The sequence below is a fragment of the Myodes glareolus genome, chromosome 4 (assembly GCF_982192425.1).
Source record: "Myodes glareolus chromosome 4, mMyoGla1.1, whole genome shotgun sequence".
Lineage (NCBI taxonomy): Eukaryota > Metazoa > Chordata > Mammalia > Rodentia > Cricetidae > Myodes > Myodes glareolus.
The window spans coordinates 53,921,703-53,944,597 of NC_142029.1; positions in this window are offsets into that span (position 1 = coordinate 53,921,703).

Below are 22,895 nucleotides of genomic sequence, written 5' to 3' on the forward strand. Positions count from 1 at the left end.
AAAGGCCTGGGTCAGCACACGCTAGGTAGATCACAGGTTCGGATACCCCATGATGAGCTTTGAGTGAGCAATAAATAAACTCCAACCGTTAAGACTGGGGAGAATATTTGTTACTGTGACCAAACTTATTCTATCTCAACTGATACAAACAAGACAAATAACCAATGGTTGAAACCGAAATTGCTGAGGTGAGTGGGTATGATTAGCTTCTGGGTTTTGGACTAGCTGAGGTCAATGCTGAGTTGATCGTCATAACAGAGAAAGATTGATCCCGTAACCCTTAATCTCTGCTGCTGAATTTCTTCCGAATAAGTGTGGCAGAACACATTTCAAAGTTTTCCTGGAGGAACCCACCCACCTACACTCATGTTCACACAAACTAGTTCAGAAGCGAGGTACCACCTGGGGAATTACAGTCCCACGCCTTCTTGGCCACAGTGATTAAGTTAGCTATGGGAATGTAAAACGAGCCATCCCAGAGGAAGCTCTGAGCCTGTGATGTGTTTCTAAGAGCGTCACTGGGGAGCATGGCTCTTTCTTGGTTATGTGTTGAGATGTAAGGTTGTAGCCCCTGGAAAGAATCTGCCTAAAACAAAAACCTCAAAGACAAAACAAGAGAACCCAGGTATTACTGTTTATCCTGTCTGGTCTAAGGCAGGTCATAACTCTGGCTCATGCCTTGGATCTCAGCTCCAATCAGATTCTCTCCCACCCCTTCTCTAACTCCTAGAATTCTCCTGGTGTCTTCTTAAAACTCGTTGTACATCCACAGATGTCTCCACATCTTTCCTGAACATTCCTGTCACCTTGATCCAAATGAAACTACCTCCTGAAAAGCACTACTTCCCCTTCAGGCCTTACATAAGCAACAGATTTCCTCCCCTGCTTCCATGGGGTTCTCCTAGCTCCACCTATTGTTTGGGCGTGGGTCTCTGTATCTGTTCCCATCAGATGCCAGAGAAAGCCTCTTGATGACAATCAGGCGAGGCACTGATCTGGAGTTCTGGTGTGGCCTCTGTGCTTGCTTGCTTGCTTGCTTGCTTGCTTGCTTGCTTGCTTGCTTGCTTGCTTCCTTTTTTGATAAAGGAATTCAGTATGTAGCCCAGGCTAGGCTAAAGCTCCTTATATAGTCCAGGTCAGCCTTGAAATGACCTAAGCATCCCAAGTTCTGGGATTCTAGGCATGTACCACGCCCCCATACTCCACAGCAGTTCTTGTTTATTAAATTTACTCATTGGTTATTTTTTCATGTAAACCTCATGGTGGGGTCTAAGTTCCCCAAAAGATTTCTCCCAGACGATCACACTCTTTTCCTTGATGTGCCTTTGCACTTGGCTTTTGGGGCTCTTCCCCCACCCCCATTTCATTCCCCTCTTGATGACTCCTCTCTGCCTCTGGTTCACATCCAGCTCTTGCCCCTACAACCAATCTCTCTCCTCTTTTCGCTCTCTCCTCACTCTCCAAGGGTCTCATCTGAGTTCGTGGCTTAAAATGCAATGATGATTTCAGCTCATTATGCCAAGGTGGAACTTCAGATCTATTCCCTTAGCTTCCTGCCCAGTCTGGCTGTTTGTGTATCCAGTAGGCACCTCCAACTTAACTTACCAAATTCCTAGTCTGTCATCTTTACACTCCCTTTCCCACCAGCCTGAAAAAACTTTCCACACTCAGTGTCCCCCTGGTCTCGTCCACCGTCCACACTCAGTGTCCCCTGGTCTCATCCTCCATCACTTCTCTCTTGGGTTGTTACAACCACTTTACAATAGGCCTTTTACCTTCTCCCTTGCCCCTCACAGTCTATGTTCATCAGTTCTTCAATATGTAAGGTAAATCAACAACGCACCTCTGCTAGAACCCGTCCATGGTTTCCATATGCTCTATAAAAGTACTGACTGTCCATACAATGTCAATAAAGAAAAAGAAACAATTTGCATACCTAGGCCTTGTATGCCCTGGCCACCTGCCTGACCACATCTTTTTTCTTTCACCTTTTCTGCTTGTCACTTTTACCTCCTGGTGCCCTGGACCACAGCAAGCACCCTCTCTAGTGTATGTAACCTGAAACATAAATTTGTTAAATTATAAATAAATCTGAACCCTCATGTTTATCTTAGACAATGCTAAGGTTGCCATAGCTGAGACTGTAGATGGGACATTCATTCCTCACTGTTCTGAACACCATAAGTTCAAGATAACAGCTCGAGTAGATCTAACGACCCATGAGGACATGTCCCTACTTTTCAACGGCTGTATCCTCTCATAGTGGAATGCAGAGTCAAAGAACAAAATTCCACATCTCTTGTTTTACAGGTGCTCAACTCATTCATGAGGGCCAGTCTCATGACCTACGCACCACACCAGGGCTTCACCTTCTAATGCCATCCCACTGTGGGTCAGGAGGTCAGCCATGATTTATGCACATGACCTCAAGCATAAGGTTTAATCAGCCTGTGATCCTTTCATCCAGAAAATAGATTGAAAAGCCTGTATCATCCTGCTGTTGCTAAATTATTGGCATCTCATGTGTGATGTGTCTCCCATTGTGTCAGAATTTGATAGTTAAATACAGTTGTTTGGTGGTTGTTTTCTCACTCATTGATACTAATGCTGCAAATTGTAGCCAGGAATGCAGTCGTGAATCCTGCAGGCTATCCTCCTTATGCCCTTCTAGAACCTTCATGGACAAGATTCAATATACTCAGTAGATAGCAGTCAGGCATGTCCTGTCCTGGTAGACCGTTGGCAAGACATCCCCCACTCCACCCACGAGCATGAGGCTCCATCAAGTCTTTCATGTAAGTACACTTTTTCTAAGAGAAAAAATAGCTCACCCGTGTGACAACGATTCCATCATCCGGGACACAAGGGTGGTATTCTGTGCAATGAAAGTAATTTACTAAATGGTCCTCCAGTGCTGTGGAAGAGTGAATTCATTTTGCACAGGTCACAAGTTTACATCCAGAGAGTGGTTTCCTCTCTGCCGGAGCAGACCCAAGTCTAATGGAAAATTGAAGTGCAGTACCAACAATGGTTCCCATTAGTCCTGGTCCTGAGGAGCCTGGCTGAGGGAGAGAGATGTGAGCAGCAGCTGTGGAGGACCCAGATGAGTCTCCATTGCCACTCTTAGGACTGTCCTCTCCTATGGAAGGGGCCAAAAGACTGGAGAATAAGAAGGTGAGGGGAACGCGTACAAGTTGTCAAAAGAGAAGACGACAGCAGAGGCTCAGGCTGCAGACAGAAGCGCCTGTGTGGAAGTTCAGCAAGGCTAGCCCTGATTCCTGGGTCAGGAGAGTGCACCGAATAGAGACGTGTGAGTGCACAACTTTGTCCGTGTTGTTGAAATCACAATCCAGACACAGACAACTTAAGCATAGGATACTTGCGTTCTCTCTCTCTCTCTCTTCCCCTCTCTCCCTCTCTCCCCCTTCTCTCTCTCTCTCTCTCTTTTTCTCTCTCTCTCTCTCCTCCTCCTCCTCCTTCCTTCCTCCTCCTCCTCCTCCTCCTCCTCCTCCTCTCTCTCTCTCTCTCTCATTTTTAAATAATCTCCTCTTCACATGTGTGTGCCCTTCCCAGGGTTGCTTTTCCCAGATACATCTCAGTGTTTCTCAGCAGATCTGCATTTAGAACCTGCCCTTTTGGAACATTCAGCAATCACTCCAAAATGTCACACAGGGCCTCCCTACATAAGGAGACATCACAGCACACCCCACCAGGGCATGTGAGGTTCAGCACCGCATTTCCAAGCTTACTTCTCAGGCTACCTAAGATCAGAAGACAATCCAACAAGTACAACACTATTCAGCGGTGTGAAATATCCATGGAGCGGATTTCAGACAAACTTTAAAGGTGAATGGAAGAGGGCAGACACAAAGTCTGGATCGCTGTCTGGTTCAGTTGCCACTTTCAGCCACCCCACACCTCTCTCTTGCCTGCTAGAACTATTATAGTCCGTAATTTTATTGTAAAGAACCAGTTTAAAATCGGGCAACCCTGGCCTACAGGGTTTTATATGTTTTGTAGGAGGAAAAAAAGATTTGATCAAACTAACTTCATAAATCCCAGGTTTTTCAAGTCGAGGACCTCCATCCAGGAAACTCCTAAAAATGTTAGCTAAATAATAGATAAACATATCCATTCATAATATGAACATCTAAACCATACAGCAGCAGGATTATCTGAGCCAAAAGTCCCCACTGGTTGACAGTGGGTTAGCTCAGACACTCTGGGGCCAAATGTCTGGGTTTGGATCCTTGCTCTTCTCTTTATCTGAGGGTGGCCTTGATCTAGTCATGATCTCACCTTGTCACAGCTCTCTGCCTCTCTGTGTCTATGAGGGAAAACAACAGTCACGGCACCTCTTCATATCACTCGCATGGCATTTAATGAGCTTAAAATGAATAAAGTATTTACACAAGTAGCTACCAACAATGCTTTTGAAAAACTGCTATGAATATAAATCATTTCAGGCTTTCAGAAGCAAAATGGTGCATCCAGCCTTTGATGGAAAAGACTCCAGGGCCTGAAGATATGACTCGGCTGCTAAGACCACTGGCTGGGTTCAATTCCCACACCCACATGGCAGCTCCCAACCACCTGTAACTCCAGGTCCAGGAGATCCAATGCCCTCTTCTGGACTCTGAGGACACTGTATACATGTAGTTCACAGATATACAAGCAGGCAAAATACTCAAATACATAAGATAAAATTAAACTAAATTATTTAAAAAGAAGAATATTGATTTCCTTAAAAAAAAAAAAAGAGCATCCCATTACTCTTTCCCTTCCTAAAAACTGGCCTGTTTTTAGTCTGTAAACAAAACAACAAATGCTTAAGTTGGGAATTAACAAAACAAGAAGTTGATGGAACATTATACAATATGCAGATGTAGAAAGAAGATGTTCAGAGCAGGAGGTTTTACAGAAAAATACCAGATAGGAACTGAATGCAATTTAGCCTGATTGAACAAAGTTTTGGGGCCTGGGAAACTGACATTTCATGCAGCTGGGTATGCAAACCAATGCATATGGGCATGTTTGCATGTGCCAAGCAGTAAAGTTCCCAGGTTTTGCTGTTAAATTGCTGAACTGGGAGAGAAAAAAAAAACCTACTTCTGTAGCCTAACACTATGACCCTATCAACAACATCCTGAATGCTTGCTGGGAGGTGGCGTTTTTATGACCATATTTAAAGGATTCTCTTGAATAACAATGATTATGAATCTGTGTTCCTCCAAAAGTCCCTTCTGTGACATCTCTGTCACTGACATCTTTGCCTCCATTCCCTCTCCTAGTCTATCCCTTCCTGCTTTGCTTAAGACATAAGTAGAGTCCAGAGCTTATCCCACCAAGGCAAGCAAAACTCTAAGACATTTATAGCTTGCTTTCCGAACTCGCTGACATCAGAAGCCAATCCGACCAGCAGTCCGCTCAACAGCGTGAAATATCTACTATGCAGATTGCAAACCTCTGCTTTGTCCTTATATTTGCTCAGTCTCATTGCAAGTTTCCTCTAGATGACTTTCGTCTTAAGGATTTGGGAAATGATTGGGATTCTTCTGGACTGTCCGTCCTCCATGTGGAAAAGCCACTCTGTCAGACAGCCTCCCAAGGCTGGAACTATGGAAGAAGCCAGGAGCCTCTCTTCCTGTCCTAGACACTGTTAATCAAACATGGGCCTGTGCATATCATCAAGTTTGCTCCCTGTCCCCACATCCATTCTTTGACCTTCTTCTTGCAGTGCTGAGATGACCCTGAAGAAAACATCAGTCTGGCACACTAGACTGAGGAGTTGGCTGTGGAGGAGGTCAGGAGAGGGAAGAAAAGACAGCGCCTTTCCTTCCTGCTCCCTCCCTGGCTGGGAGGTGTTCTCTTACAGCGACCTGCATCCTCCAACTGCCTATGCACTGCTCCCCGTCCCTAAAGGCCTGGGGTGTTTTTATTCCCTTGATTTCACCCACACTCCTTTAAGCAGCCTCTTGCCTGCAGTCTCTTTTACTGGAAATTGGACTTATTGGCTGACATATTGACAGTTAAAAGAAACTTAGCTTCAAACATATATAAATCATTTCTCGGCATTACATTTAAAGAAATATATCCCATTTCCATGTGCATATAGCTCAGCTCTACCCCAGGTGAGTAGACCTGCTGAAGGACGTCAGGCTTACTGCAAATACCTCAGCTTCTTCAGGAGCAGTAATACCCAGTTCCTAAATGAGTTTAAGTAGCACATATATAACGCCCACTTACAAGACAGAGATAATTGCTTAGCCAAGATTAGAAATGTTTTGAAGTGTATAAAGGAATGTTCTCTTTAAAGGAAAAAAAAATGTACATTGAAAATTTTAATTTAGGATCTCACAACATTAATCCACTTTGGCAACCCTCTCAGGTTCCTGGCCTTTCTCCTTCCTTCCTGGGACCTAAATCTCTTCAAGGCTGAATTGTTCCTGTCATGTAAACTTCAATGATTCCCACTTAGAGAGGGCATTAAGTAGCCCGTCTCCCATCTGGCATCCCGCCTGATCCTGCATGTGGTACTTTCTGTTCTTCGATCCGTTCCAGTTTTCTTCTTCCTCACTGACCACAGCTTCACAAAACTGGAGATTCTCTTCCCTGTGACTTTTTTCTCAGCGTGTGGCCCCTCGCAAGCACTCAAAAAATATTGTCATAAGAATTAAGGAATGGACACAGGAGACAGTTTCCTGGTCAGTAGTACAAACACTGAGGCTGGCAATTAATACATGGGACCTCGTGAGACTGAAAAGCTATTGTAAGACAAGGGACGCTATCAAAAGGACAAAATAGCAGCCTACAGAAGGGAAAGGGTCTTCACCAACCCCACATCTTACAGAGGGGTACAGGTCTAAACAAAGAGTTTTCAACAGCAGAATCTCAAAGAGCCAAAGAACACTTAAAGAATTGTTCAACATCCTTAGCGATCGTGGAAATGCAAATCTGAGATTCCATCTTACACCTGTCAGAACAGCTAAGATCCAAAAACACAGATAATGGCTTATCCTGGAGAGGATGCAGAGTGAGGGGAACACTCCCCCACTGCTGGTGGGAGTGCACACTTGTACAGTCAGTTTGGAAATCAATATGGGGGGTACTTCAAGACCCAGCTATACCACTCCTGGGCATACACCCAAAGGGTGTTCAATCATACCACAGGACACTTGCTCATGGTACGATAAACACTGTTATGTTCACAGCGGCTTTGTTCATAATAGCCAGAACTTGAAAAAACCTTAGAAGCCCCTCAACCAAAAAAATGGGTAAAGAAAATGTGGTACATTTACATAATGGTGTATTGCTCAGCTCTTAAGAACCATGACATCTTAAGAACCATATTTGAAGGCAAATGGATGGAACTAGAAAAAAAATCATCCCATGTGAAGTAAACCAGACCCAGAAAGACTAACATGTATGTGTTCACAAGTAAGTGGATATTAGCTATAAAGGATAGCCATGCTACAGTCCACAGACCCAGAGAGGCTAGGTCACAATGAGGGCCCGGGGAGGGGGACTGCATGGATCTCTCCCTGGGAAGGGGCAATAGAAGAGATCTCACGGGTGGACTAGGGACGTGAGGGGGTGGAAACATGAGGACTCGGGTTGAGGAGTTAAAGGAGGGGAAGAGTCCTGAAAGAAATGGCTGGAAAGAGGGTGGTGCATTTCAGGGACAGATAGAAACCTGGTGCATGGAAACTCAAAGAAATTGACAATGATGACCCACATAAAACTCCTAGCAATAGGAGATACATGGCCTCAACTGTCAGTCTCCTGTGATGAGACAAGACTTCCAGTGGAGAGACTGGACCCCAAACCAGCAACTCCACCTTTGATCTACAGTGTGTCCTGCCTGTGGGATGTGCTGAAGTAAGGGTGACTCAGAGACTGAAGAAGTGGCCAACCAATGACCGCCCAGCCTGAGACCCATGACACGAGACTGAGCCCACCCCTGACACTGTCTGGAGTGCCAGGACCCAGAGGATGGATGACCCAGAGACCTAGGATAGAACCAAACACAACTGGAGAAAAGAATGTGAATGTGATGGTACCTAACAATATTAAGCTGTACTTATAGACTGGTGACTGCCCTAATTGTATCACAGAGGCTGCATCCAGTAATTGATGAAAGCAGTTGCAGAGACCCACAGTCAAACTGACACCAAGTTTGGAGAATCCTGCTGGAGAGGAGAAGTGTTTATGAGCCAGAGGGGTCAAGGACAGCACAAAAAAACCCTCAGAAACAACTAACCTGTACTCATAGGAGCTCACAGAGTCTGAACCGACCACCAAGAAGCCTGCATGGAACTGGCCTAGGCCTTTTACGTATATGTGACAGGTGTGTGCTTGGTCTACTTGTGGGACCCTAACAATGGGAGCAGAGGCTGTCCCTACTGTTTCAGGGAACTTATTCCTCATACTGGATTGTCTTACCCAGTCTTGATACAAGGGGAGGACCTTAGTCTTACTGCAACTTGTTGATATCACAACTTGTTGTAACAGAATAAGCATCCCACTGAACTCACACCACAGGGGTGGAAAAAGGCTTCTCAAATGTAAAATCTAAAGACACTGGAAAGTCTTGAGGAAGCCAGGATTTTCAGGACCAGGAACCCCTAGTAGGAGAGACCACTGTGACAGGCCCAACTGTCCCCTTTTTCTCTTTCATATGTGCTATGTGTGGAAAGGCTGAGGCCAAATAATAATCAGTCCCTAAGAAACAAAATGATGGAAGAAAGGAAGGAGAAAGATAGATAGATAGATAGATAGATAGATAGATAGATAGATAGATACAGATAGATAGAAATAAACAAATGATTTTGTGTATTTTCAGCAGCCTAACAGTCTAGAGAGATAAAAAAAAAAAAACCTGAAGTTCAAGGCCAGTGAGACTGCTCAGACCAGGAAAAACTATAGGAGGGAAGGGAAGCCAAGGCAGAGCCAACAGTCTGGACAGCATCACTCCTGTGAGGCATTTACTGACTCCTCAGAAACACCTAGATTCAGGCAGCAAGAGGCCTCTCAGGGAGAAAGGAGCCGGGCAGGGCGACTGACAGTGTCATGTAGCGGAAGAGTCTAAGGTCCCCTGGAGAGAGCATCATTCAGAACCTGTAGCCTTTGTACACACTATTGACTGTCAGGAAAATTTTATAAGACATCCAAGAGACATGACCACGAGATGTTTTAAAAGAAACAGGAGCAGGCTCGGGGGTGGAAACTTAATGCAGAGACAAAATTCCTTGCCTGGCATGCAGAAGGCTATGCATTGCATAAAGAATAAATAAAAATAAAATTAGAAGCAGGCCCTCTAGAGACCCAATGAGTTATTTAAGTACTTCTGAACACCTAAAGTTGCTAAGCTAATGAAAATCTATAAAGCTGAAAATTGCACCAGGGAATTAAATCTATAAAAAGTAGGTAGAAATTCTAAATTGATATTAGCTTACCCTAACATGCACAAAGCCATGGGTTTGATCAACACTACTAAAAATAAATGAATGAATCAAATGAATGGGTATTAAAATTAATTCAGGAAGTGGATTTAGCTGGAAAAGGGACTGACAATGTGGAAGACAGAAAAGTAGAAGCTGCTCCAGAAAAATAAGGTAGAAAATTCTGCAGGAGATACAAGAAAATCCCATTGAAAAATCCAACATACGTGGGATTAAAGTCTCACGAGAAAAGGAGGGGAAGTGGGTCACAGAGCAATCTGTAAAAAAACATTGACTGAGAACATTCAAAGTTGACAAAATGCATCAAGTCACAGGATCTAGAAGCACCTCAAGCTGCACAAAGATAAATACAAAAGAAACACCAAAGCACCTTGGTGATGTAGGATTCCCATCTGTATGCTTTGAATATGTTTTATTACCACTGATTAATGAATAAAGCTGTTTCAGCCAATGGCTCAGCAGAGCAAAGCCAGGCGGGAAATCCAAACAGAGATTTGGATATAAATAGAGAGAGAGTAGGCAGAGTCAAGGAGACACCATGTAGCTGCCCAAGGAGACAGACACCAGACCCTTACCAGTAAGTCACAGCCTCATGCTGATACATAGATTATTAGAAATGGGTTGATTCAAGATGTAAGAGTGACCTAGAAATATGCGTGAATCATTGGCTGAGCTGTGTTATAACTAATATAGTTTCTGTGTGATTATTCGGGTCTAAGCAGTCAGGAACCGAACATGCAGTTTCCGCCTACACCTTGGAGAAAAGGAATAGAGTTCAGTGGCAGAGCCCTTGCCTAGGATGCATGGGCCCTGGGTTTGAGTCCCAGCAAGAAAAGACAGCCAGATCGAGCTGCTAGACAGTAAGTACAAAGAGAGACTCAGAGAGACACAGAAAAGGGAGAGCATTGAACTTCAGAAGATCAGATAAAAGATTCGCAATTCATTTACTCAAGTACACATGAATGTTTTTAATTTATCAAGAGGCTTGAGCCTTAGCAAAAACAAGAGTTAAAAAAGACATCATCCTTTCATCTGGCAGTCCAAACAATGTCAACAGAAACGTAAATACAAACACGATCCTCATAAAGTCTGCCAAGAGAGTTGTTTTTTTAAAAAAAAAAAAAAACATCAAAAGAGGAGCGTGAAAGTTATAAAACATGTGTGTGTGTGTGTGTGTGTGTGTGTGTGTGTGGTATTGTTACACACACAAAAGTAGTAACCCAGGAAAGACACAGAGGCATGACACCAAACATCCCATTGAGCAATAACAAGCCTCTTGGGATTCGGTACACAGAGAGATCAGAAAATAGAACTGAACAGCTGCAAACAGATTCGATAGGACGTTGAGACCCACCACAAGGAATTTCTGGCAAGAAAGGACCTTAACCCAAGACATTCTGTAGCCAGAGTGCTGTGGGGAAACATGAAGGGTGCCCAGGAGCCCATGAGAAGAAATCGGTTTTCTGCCCACAAGGCCAGCAAGACTGCCATCTTAGGTCCTCCTCCCGTCAAGCAAGGGATGATGGGACCTCACCCGAGGCAGCAAAAATAGAAAAGGAAACCTAAGAGAGTTCCCTTGACAATGTTTCAAGGTCAACAGCAACAGGACTGGGCAGCTGTTGATTGTAGGAAACAAAAATCTAAGAGAAAGTTGATTGAATGTGCAGGCGATGGCACAGAGGTTTTAGGGTATGTGTTGCTTAGAGACAACATCACAAGACTTGTTGAGTTTAGAAATATCCATGAACCTTTCTGAAATGCCTGTGAGGGAGCTGGGCAAACCAGCCTACAGTCCAGGCACTGTAGCCGGTGATGTCCAGCTGAAAGGGCCCTGAAGGGGATGAGGCAGCCTAGGGAAAGCTGGCAGGGCAAGAACGAAGTAAAGGTTAGTGACCTCAGACCGCATCTCAGTAAATGAAGATTACCCCAAACAAAGCAGACTTGGGTTAACCATTCTGAGATCTGTGAAACATTTTAATTGAAAAAAAATCATGAGGGCACTCATTAGACAAGAAAACTGTTTGAGAAGCTGATCTATTCCCCTTCAGAGCTTATGTTTTCCTGAAGCCTTTTGCCTTTCTGCTTAGACAGCAGGAACACTAATGATGTGAACTGTAGTTAAAGCGCGTTTCCCAAGTCTGCCGGCTGAAAGTTTCGATATGAATAATGCCAGCGGCATAGAGGGGAGAGTTGAAAGGCGATATCTGGGCTGCGTTTAAAACATAATGCACGTCACATAAAGAGAAACATCATTTAAAATGAGATGAGGGCCTCATAATTTTAATTAGTTACTTTGATTTAAGTGAGTAGCCGCAGCCTCGCTGTTTGCGCAGGTCAACTAGGGAGACTGTGCGGCAGCCGGTTTCCCTCGTGTCAGCGGTGGCTTACGGACAGGAACACGCCGTCACCAGTGAGAGCAGGAGCTTTTGGCTGCTCACACGTTATTGCAGAATACTAAAGTTCAGGTCAAGAAGAGCAGACTTCCTTCTGCAGCAGAAATTCTCTCCCGGGGTTACACCGGATGTGATTTGAACTCTTGTGGTTTTTGGCCACTTGTAGCTTGTTTCTTAAAAAGTCTGTTGATCTACTTACTTCAAGTCCTTAGGCTGTTCCAGAAAAGCAAAATTAGTTACAGTTTTTCTCCTTTTGTCTTTAGAAGTGACCCCCACAAAATACTTTGCTACATCCCTAAAAACTGCCACCCTAGTGAAACATTCCCCAGTACAGACTGTGAAGTTGTCCATAATTGTTCAGCCCCCAATATAGTCAAGTCAGTCCCAAGAGCAAGAAAAGAAAGAAAAGAAAGAGAGAGAGAGAGAGAGAGAGAGAGAGAGAGAGAGAGAGAGAATAAATAGGAACGCAAAGGAAGACAGAAGTTATGTTTTAAGGAAATAACCCTAAATACCAAGATGTTATAAGCAAGAACTAAGCTGGGCAGCATCTGGTATTAAGCACTGTAGCCTCATCTGGGAAGGAGCAATTCTTAGGAATTGTGCAAATCCAGAAGTTCCATAGAGAAGGAGAGGCTAACTGTAAAATACTGCATATCCTTATTTTCTGGGTTTTTTTTTTTTTTTTGGTGTTATGGGAATAACATTTGCCCTACATTTTGCCACCCAACTGAGGAACAATGGCTTAGATTTAGTGTCTCCATGTGGTTGCAGCCACTGAAAAGCCACACCTTCATTATATGCTGGAAATAAGGTCAAAGCTATAGTTCCGCTCACTCCCAAGTCCACATCTGTGTCTCCTGCACCCGCTGAACACACACATACCCACGAAACGGGGGGGGGGGGGTGCGTGACAGAGAGACAGAGAGAGAGACATCACACAGAGGAAAAGCAGGGAATATTCTTTCCCTGCAAATCTGATGTCTTACTTGAGTGGTATACTTCAGCCTGGTGCAGCCCAATCCAGGCAAAATGGCCGCCTGATGGTCTGGCACAGCCAGCCCCTTGTTCACAGCTCTTCAGGAAATTTCCTTCATTTAGCTGGTTTTACTAGATTTTTCTCTCTAGGATCTTATGGTTTATCACTCGCCAAACAGTTATTAAACACCTACAATGTTCTAAGCGCTCCGTAGAGAAGGATGTACATCAATGTTGGGACTTGGCCAGATACGTGCTGTCGATTATGGAGAACAGACAGGCTCCTCTAAATCTGGTCAGTGGGTTGCTATCTTAGAGGTGTGGATGGACAAAACCACAGCATGTTGCGAACTTTTAGGTCTGCAAACACCAGGACTTTCTGAAGGTGACTTACTAAGTTCATGGAGCACTACAGGAGAGGGGGTTGAAGTGCTCACCAGCAGGTTCCAAGGGCACAAAACTGAGAGTGGAGTCTACCCAAGGATTGCTTTGTCATCAGCAGGGGTGGGGCGCTCACACCCAGAGAGGTTAGACTCAAGAGAAGAAGAGATCGGTCTTAGATCTGGGAGATGCTGACAACGAGCATCTAAAAGAGACCCTAGTTTTTTCAGAAGCCTTTCATGAGCTCTCACTTGCTAACTCTCTCCATCTTCTCTCTCTCTCTAATTGCTAGCGTGTAATGTCATCTTATCTTGGAGCAGCTTTCAGCATTTGGCAGTACTAAGGGAAGAAGGCATCAATTGGGGCGCTTAAGGAAGACTTTATGTAAGAGCGTATATCAGAAGCCAGCCCAATGGGTAAGCCATTTTTGTTCTCAGATGAAGTCTCACATGTAGCCCAGGCTGGCCTCTAACTCGATAACCTCCTGCCTCAACCTCTGGAGCAGCTTAGGTTACAGGCACACACCACCATACACAGCTCCCAGTGGGTGAATGATGAAAAGGCGAGCACAGGGCAACAGGACAGCGTGCGCATCACAGGCTTCACAAGATCCCTGGGAACACTGTATGGATGGGGATGGAGAATTCCAGCCTGGTAGAGCTTCAGAGGCCAGTTCTGCAGGACCATGCCTGCCACATTGATTTTCCAGACCAAATCTGACGTCAGCACCTCTTCACTGAGGAGTCTGACAGTTTCTGAGCAGGAAGGGCGATTTGATTTCGCCGCCTATCTGATTGCCCTCCCCCATCATACTGCCTCAATTGTTAATGCCCTGGAAATATCTCTATTTCAATTAACAACTTCCCAGAGGCAAAGGGAGGGGTGTGTGTGTGTGTTAATCCAAGGAAAGAGATGTCAGTGAGGTAATGTCTTCAGACAGAAGCTTCCAAGCACACCTCAGAATACTAAGGTAGTGTTTCTTTTTTTCTCTTCTATTTTCTCCTCCTCTTTCCTGCCACATCCCCCACCCTGCCTGCCCTACCCCCACCCTTCTCTGACATAGGTCTTGCTATGGAACACATCCTGGCCTGGTAGTCTGTATATAGCTCAGGTTGGTCATGAATTCACAACAGGTTCTCCTACCTCAGCTTCCTGGGTGCTAGGATCACAGGTATGTGACACCAGATTTACCTCAACTAAGGCAGCATTTCCTAAGGCCCCCTACTGAGATACAAAAAAGGGCTGGGCCAATGTTTTCCTCTCCGTCCCCCCGCCCCAGACAACCAGGCTATTCAGCCAGCTTACTGCATGGTTTGCACCAAGCACCACTCAAGTTGGGAACAATACACTTTTCCTCCATCCACTGCCTACAAATTTGCTCGATTAGACGTTCCTTCTCTGTCCCTGCACCACAACTCAACAGATCGAAAATTTTCCAATCCCTGTCGGCCCCCCCAAATAAACTTGCTTTTAATAACTAAAGTCCATTCTCAGACTCAGGCTAGTGTCCATGAAAATAACCAGTCCCCCTACAGGTCGGTGCTTAACTTCCTGTACCTCACCAAACCCCACTCCTTCCGTTTAGCCTGGCCAAGCACAGGAGGAGGGTGGCTATACCTCTGCCGCACCTTCATGCGTAATCCATGGCTCTCCTAGAGTTGGCGTTAGAAAGGGGGGAACAGCACAAAATGGATATACGTGCTATCTAGCTGATATTCTTAGGGCCCTGTGTCAGTGCCATGGGAAGACCCAGCCCCGACCACAGGAAGAAAAGGCAAAGCCTTGTCTCCCAGAGTCGAGGCTTGGCGGCATCTATCAAGCTGCTTGATCTCCGCTCTCCTCATGTAGGTTGGAGGCGTTCATTGCTCTGATGCTCACAGTTTTAGTCAACTCTCAAATGTGAGCAGTCTATATTCAGCGAAAGTTCTGAGGAATTTCTGATCTAGTTGTTGCTGGCTGTGGGGCTTCAGCAGAAGTGCCAAGTGGGTGTCTGATGCAGACTCAAGTTGCCACTCGCTGATCGTGGCAATGCTTATCTCCCCCACTCGCTCACCAAACCACAACAAATGCAAGGCAATGGCGGTGGAAGTATTGCACAGGAAGCCTTCAGTTTGCTCGAACTGATTTTCAATGTATTAGTGAACTTTGACGCCGCAGGCATAACTAATAACCGGTGTTTAGACAAGAAAGTGGAGCCTTCCCTTTGCTTGAGCAATTATGATCTACCAAATAGCTCTACAGAAACGTCTGACTATGTGGCTACAGAAGCTCTACAGTGTCGTGCTGGGAACAACTCTGTGTGACTAAACCACACATCATGTGGGCAGATAAGAAATCCTCCCTGTTTCATGCCTTGACTGAGGCAGGAAATGCCAGGGCTACGGGGGAAGGCTTTGTCAACAGCATGCGCTATAGGCGGAAAATGGTGGCTTCGGGTACACAACCTCACAGCACATTTCTGCTATGTTTCTAACGCAGTTCTTGGGTTATGAGGACCTTTGGTCTCTGGGACCAAATATGTACTGCTCAGTGTCAGAGCTGTCGCTCCAGATTCACCAGTGCTTGGACACGCACACCCATGTTCACTTAGTAACTGCTGCAGACAGTTCTTATTTATTTATTTATTTTACTTGACAAGCATTGGTGTTTTGCCTACATGCATGTCTGTGTGAGGGTGTTGGAGCCACTGAAACTGAAGTTACTACAGGCAATTGTGAGCTGACATGTGGGTGCCGGGAACTGAACCCAAGTCCTCTGGAAGAGCATTCAGTGCCCTTAACCTCAGAACCATCTCTCCAGCCCCTGCAGTCAGTTCTTTAGCGCACACAGCAAGTTATTAAAATCCAGCAACTGCAGGAAACATTGGCCTCTGCCTCTGCAAGAAAGAGAGTGATGGGAGGTCTCTATTCTTTGTCAGTTTCTTGCACATTCCTCATTTATGCAAAATGTTTAGACTCAAAGGCACGTTGCTCAGCTAACAGATATCCATGGAGCACTCAATAGATCCAAGATCCTATGAAACCTACCACATGTGCCAAGCAATCTCTAAGACTAGGGTGCTGGGCCCATCCACTATCACAGCAGGTTACAGCACATTTGCTTGTGGAGTCAACTTCAGAAAGGGCTGTGGGTTCAGAGGGAGAAAAAGCAAGAAAATGGAAAGTCATCAAGAGGAAGAAGATATTATAACTCCCTAGCAGAAAACACTGGAAATATCAATAAGGGAGTTTTAGGAGGATCTGGGGGTGCAAAGAAAAGAATATGACCAAAATATATGAAAAAAATAAAAATAAGTTCTAAAAAAATAATTACATTTAAAGAGAAAACAGATCTAGCAATACAGTTCTGAGATTAGAAAGTGTAACTCACGGACGAGTCAGGTTTTTCCATTTTTCCATTTGACAGATTGGGTCATGCATCTTCTGAGTCTTTACTACCCAAAGCATGGCCCACAGACAAGCAGCATCAGTGTTGCCTACCTGGGAGCTTACTGAAGATGCAGCTCTTGGGCCTGACACAAGAGCTCAGTGTCTGGATTGCAAAACAATGTCTTCAAATGATTCATATGTGTTTGAAAGCTTGAAAATGAATCGGTCCAGGTGTCAAGTGTCAACTGCACACACTGTGTAAGCAAATGCGCGTGCACACACACACTGCACAAACACACACACTGCACAAACACACACACACACACACACACACACACTGAAAATAAGAAATCCTCTTGGGTAGGCATTCTAAACTACAGAGATGGGAATAACTCAAAGTATGTCCTGTGTAAAACTTAAAAGACTGTAGTCGCTGGTACCCATCTGGCACCCATTTCCTTCTGTAGGAAAGGATGTTGAACAGTGGCTTTAAAATTCAAGAGAGCCTCTTACTACCAAGCAAGACAGCCAGAACAATGCTGAAGAGGATCTCACCCATTCCTTGGACAGCATTTATAGTGTTTCATAATGTAACCACATTATTTGTAACTTCAACATATACATTTACACTTCTGAAAAAGATTTGTACCAAAAGAAAAGCATCCAATAAGACTCTGAATGGCCCCAAAGAAATACCAGGTAGAATAAGAAGGTAAAGAAGAATATGCTTCAAGCATCTTGGATGTCTCAGACATTTTGACAATAGATATAGTTTTGAGTTGTTGATAATCCAAGCAAAAAGAGGAATATGGTAAGCTAATAAATGCATCTTATCACGAACATCCCTCTTGAGAGGAGATATTTTTTTGTAATGCCTACTTCATCAGAAGGAAGAAGTTTAGTATTTACTCAAAGAGTAATAAACAACAAAGTCTTCAGACAACAACAACAAATGAATTACAATCTTATTTTGCACAGTGTAGCTGTATCTGAATGTCTTCATGATAGAGAAAATCTTTTGGTTTTTCTGCCCTCCACAGCAGGTTTAAATGTAACCTGCAAAATCAAACCCAAGGTCAAATTTGTAAACATATTTCCTCTTGTTCTCTCCTTAAGAATGTACAATAGAAATCACGGTTTCCAAGCATGAGAGCTTGTCTAACATTCACAACAACCTACGGGTGCTGCATCCTTCTTTGTTACTATATGGCAAGCAAGCTTTGAAAGATCGAGGTACCCGCTCCATCCTAGAATTTAATCTGAGGCCCATGTCCCTACTCCAGAGTACACTGTGCTTGGAGCCATAGCAAGCTGCCCATTCTTGAAAGGTGGGATTTAATTTTGGTGAGCTCTCCCAAAATTTCATTCCCAGCTACCAAATGGCAGATCTGAGGGGAAGTAACTCGTAGGAGGAGCAGAAGATGGGTCTAGAATATAGAGCCAGAGCATGGACTGCCTCCACTTACCAAGTTCCCTCTTAGAAGGATCAGCAGGAAAGGGCTCTTCATCTACAAACTGCCTGCACCCACATGCTTGACAGAGGCAGCTAAAACCTTAAGAAAACAAAAAGTCTAAAATAAAGCTGAGATTGGAGAAGGGGGGAAAAAAAGCAAGTTTACCACAGTTAAAGAAAAACGGACAAGAAGAACCAAAAAGACCTCTGCTGTGATTGACCATCCAGTGACAAGTGTGTCTGGCCAGAGCTCAGAAGAGATATCACATCCAAAGAGAGACTTCCAAAGAGCAGTGTGGGGGTGAGCAGGCGGTTTGGGGGGCAAGCAGACAGTGTGGAGGTGGGCAGGCAGTGTACAGCAGAGCCTCGCAGTAGATGATCATGAGGACTTGGAATACAAAAGGGTTCAGAGCCGGGCACTTTGCAGACCATCCATGCCTTGCTGAAGCAAAATTAGCCAAGAACAAAAAAGAACCAGTTCCTCCCCTGCTAAGGAAACCATCCTGAAGACAGCAGTCACTGCCCGTTTGCCGCTGTAATAAAAGATTTCCGAGCCTTCCCTGTAGCCTGCCCATAGGAAGGGCTCGGGATCAAATGGTGTCCGTATCTCTGTGCACTTGCCTTCACATTTTCTACACAAGATAAAACTATGTATTTTTATAAGTCAAATTAAATTGGCTTTGGACTAGTGGAATAAAGATGACTGATAAAAGCCGGGTGTGATGGTGGATGCCTGTATTCCTAACACTTGGGAGCCTGGGGCAGAATTATGACTTCCAGGCTAGCTTGAGCCACATAAAAGACCTCATCTCAGTATATATATGTATATGTATATATATACATATATATATATGTATATATATATACACACACACGTGTGTGTGTGTGTGTGTGTGTGTGTGTGTGTGTGTGTGTGATTGATAAAGAGAAAGGAAGAAAGAAGAAAGGAAAATAAGGAGGGAGTCCACCCATGGTTGTGTATGGTATAGTGGTAGAAGTGTTCCTGAACCGTTCTTCCTAAACTCTGTCCTGGTAAAGTACACCACTGGGAGGAACAGAACAAAAGCAGTGTGTCTCTGGCCAGAGTCCCACAGGACTCTGCTAAGCCAAAGAAGTGACTGATGGAACCACCAGCTTAGCGGGGTAGACACTCTCGGCAGGGGTGCCTGCAACGCCCACAGCCACTGTTGCTAAGACGTTGGCCTGCACTCTACACTCTTCCATGTTTTTTTTTTTTAATTTAGAAATAAACAAACTGTAAAGATCTGAAGTATTCGGCTCAGTGGGTTTTGACAGTCTCACTGAAGGGCAGCCCTATGCACCCCCTTTCTTCTAAGACCCGCCTCTACTCACCCCATCTCTTGACAGTAGCCACTCTCCCAGAGTGAGATGGCATCCCACTGTGACTGTAGTTCTTCACCGGGTTGGTTGTTCCCTTACTATTGAGCTATTTGAACCACACTTTGGGTACGAGCCCTTAGTAGATGTAAGTATTTGTGAATATTTCCCTCGGGCCATGGATTATTTTTTCATCCTGCCCACAGTCTCCCTGTAATACCTTTTGTCTGTGTCTGTCTTGCTGTTTGTGCCTCTTAGTTCACACCCAAAGACATCATTGTCCCAGCCTGGGATCATGGAGACTTTCTCCCATGAGTTTTTCTAGTAATTATAGTTTCTTACATTGAAATCTTTAATTCCCTTTGAGTTGACTTTCATACATAGTGTGAGGCAAGGGTCTAACTTTATTTTTCTGTACTTAGCTTACAGTTTTTCGCATTTCGTTTAGGGGAAATACCATCCTTTACCCTCATGTGTGTTCCTGGCACCTTTACTGAAGAGTAGATGTAAATGCATGGGTCTGTCTGTGGACTCTGCTCTGTCCCATTGGTCTGTATATCCACTCTTATGCCAAAAGCATATTATTTAGTTTACTAAATAATAAATAATGATAATAATAATAGCTTTTGAAATATTTTGAAGCCAATAGTGCAACGCCTCTTGTTTTGCTCATTTTGCTCAAGATTGCTTTGGCTATATTATAGAACCTTTTATGGTTTGATACAAACTTTAAGATTGCTGCCTTTATTTCTATGAAAAAGCATCATTAGAATTCTCATGGCAATTACAATGAAAATGAGGAGCGATGGGGTAGTGTGGACATTTAACGGTATCAAGCCTCCCAGTTTGTGAACAAAGCACGCCAAATTCATTTTTGTTCATTTATATTCCTTTTGCCCATATATTTGATAGATTTCAGTATATAGATTTTTCACCTCCTTGGTTAATTTTGTTATTAAGTCGGGGTTTTTTTTTCTTTCTTTCTTTCTTTTCTGACTCTGTGATGGAACTCAGGGCCTGGGGCATGCTGAGTCAGCACTCTGATACTGACTACGCTATCAGCCTTTTTTTTCCTCTCAGTTTCATTTTGGACAGTTGTTACAACGATTTCTTTTGATAGCCCAAGTTTATTAATTTTGAAGTAAGCTGTCAACTTTCTTTTTCATATTTAGTGCATTTTATGCCCTGAGAGTTTTCGCTGCTCCGAGATTACTAAGACATTTCTCTTGTTTGCTTTAAGAAACATTACAGTTCTAATTTTAGAGATTTTGACTATAGTCCACTTCACCCTTTTCGTGGATCCATATTTGTATGTGGGCCGTGACAGAAGTAGATGACCTGTTGTCCCAGAGCTATTCATTAGAAAACCTGAGACAAATTGGTCCCTGGTCAAAACACCCGCTCATCTTAACCTTTGTAACAATCCTGTGGTGTATTTGCTACCTGCTTTACAAATAAGGAAACTAGATGTTGATGGGCTGTCCTGTAGATGAGACACGTGACTCAGACCCAGGCTCGCTATCTGTAAAGGCAAACCTTTAGAAATCACGCTACATAAATTTCCTCCTTCAAACACCCACCGAAACCCTTCTTCCCCAGGAAGACTTCCCCAACGCACACAGTCTTCCTCTGCCTCACTTTTCCAAATTCCCGTTGCCCTCAGACTTCTAATTTAATCACAGTGACAGTTGTTACACCGCTCTCTGTATCATTCCCTCTGGTTCCTTCATGTTAACCCTCAGAACTGAGTTTCCCAGTTCCAACAAGCCTGTTTTGAGGTATCAGAGCCAAGTCTGAATGTGACAGTTTTCTGTATCAGCAGACACAGTGACAAGTGCATAGTAGATGCTCGATACAGACTGTCTCTGGGTGTCACTTAAAGCATGAGTCCTGTGCCCACATGCTAGTTCAAAGTACTGACTCACTCTAGTTCGTACCAGATCCTGCCTTGGTCGGCCTGACAGTGACTGTCATAGACAGAGACTCTGAGGACATGGGGCAGACCCTTCGCTGCCTCAGTCTTCAACCCCAGATGTGTTATCCCATTGACCTGAGAATCGGAAAGGAAATGACTTCAAGAGGATTGAGACTTGCCTACTGAGCAAACTGAAGCAAATCACATTCAGATAAATGCAGTGGTTTGTCACCCACAACACAGCCTTTCCAGAAGCCCCTAGACAGTTGGCTAGAGAGACTCAGGACACAAGTATAACTCTGGGCTGATGGTGCATGGTTTGCAGGATTTTGTTGGGAGAATTCCGTGTGTGTGTACAACTTGTAGATTAAGAAAATAGACAATGGACTATCTTAGAGAGGAAAACATGCAGTTTAACTATTAGATCTCCTTTAACCCCACGACACAGGAAGAGGAGACAAAGGAAGGCATGAGTTTAAGGCCCAGCACCACACATCAGTCCCTTAACGTATCCACAGGCTGGAACCTCTATCAAGTTTCCTGCTCTTGGGGATGCAGGCACCTCATGGACTCTTTAGACAACTCAAGGTCGGCAGGACAGCTGTATCCGTGATCACGAAGTAAAATTCTGCAGGCGTATACTCTACATGTGTGCTTCTATTGCCTGTCCTGCCTTACAGTACAAAACACATCCAGGTCACCATCCAAAATTGTACCCGCCAATGACAGGCTGCATTTCCTAGGAGATTAAGGATTCTTCAAGATAATACTGGTCATGTGCTACTTTCACCCATGAGGCTGTATCCAACATCTGAACCCTGCCACTCCCTGTAGCCTCTCTTATCCCTGATTCTTCCTCCATCAGGAAGACCAGCAGAGACAGCGTGCAGCAGCTGCTTCTTAAAGAGAAAGTCACCAGGGCCCTACAGCTGTCCCGAGCAAGAAGTGAGCAGAGTTCTTAGACACGGAGCTGTGGTAAGGGGACTTGAAAGCACTTAGGTCGGGGTTTCTACGGCATCCCATGGGGCCATTCTGAAGAACTGAGACTGAGACGGCCAGTCTAGCCAGAAGACAAGAGATTGTCGAGGGATGTTGCCTGCAGGGGAGCCCACCTTGGGGGCTTTAAGCACACCAAGAACTGTGTGTAAGGAGCAGCAACATTGGAGAGCGGTGATGTCTGAGAGTTTGAAAAGTTGGGGGTTACTGTAGGATAACATGGCACAGCGACAAACGAATCCTAATTTAATTCTAAATTTCCCTGGTTTTTTAGGAGAGCTGATGGAGCAATTTCTACCAATCCCAAGGACTCCGTCGGCAGACAATCATGAGGTGGCTGCAGTGGACCCTGGGGGCCTCAGGGCAGAGAAGTAACACTACCTCTAGAGAAACACGAGGTGATGGGTCATAAGGACAGAAAGCAACTGCAGCTGAAGGGTACAGAATGCAGATGGGGGTGAGGGTCCCAGAAAGAAGAGGGTTCCAGATGCAGCAGCCAAGACAAAAGGAAGTGTTCAATTTCTGCTTATGAGAGTCCTCTGCTAAAGGAGGGCAGTCAGACAGTCCTGTGTCCACGCAGAACCTGGGTCCCAGAGCTGGGGAACCTGGGGCCAG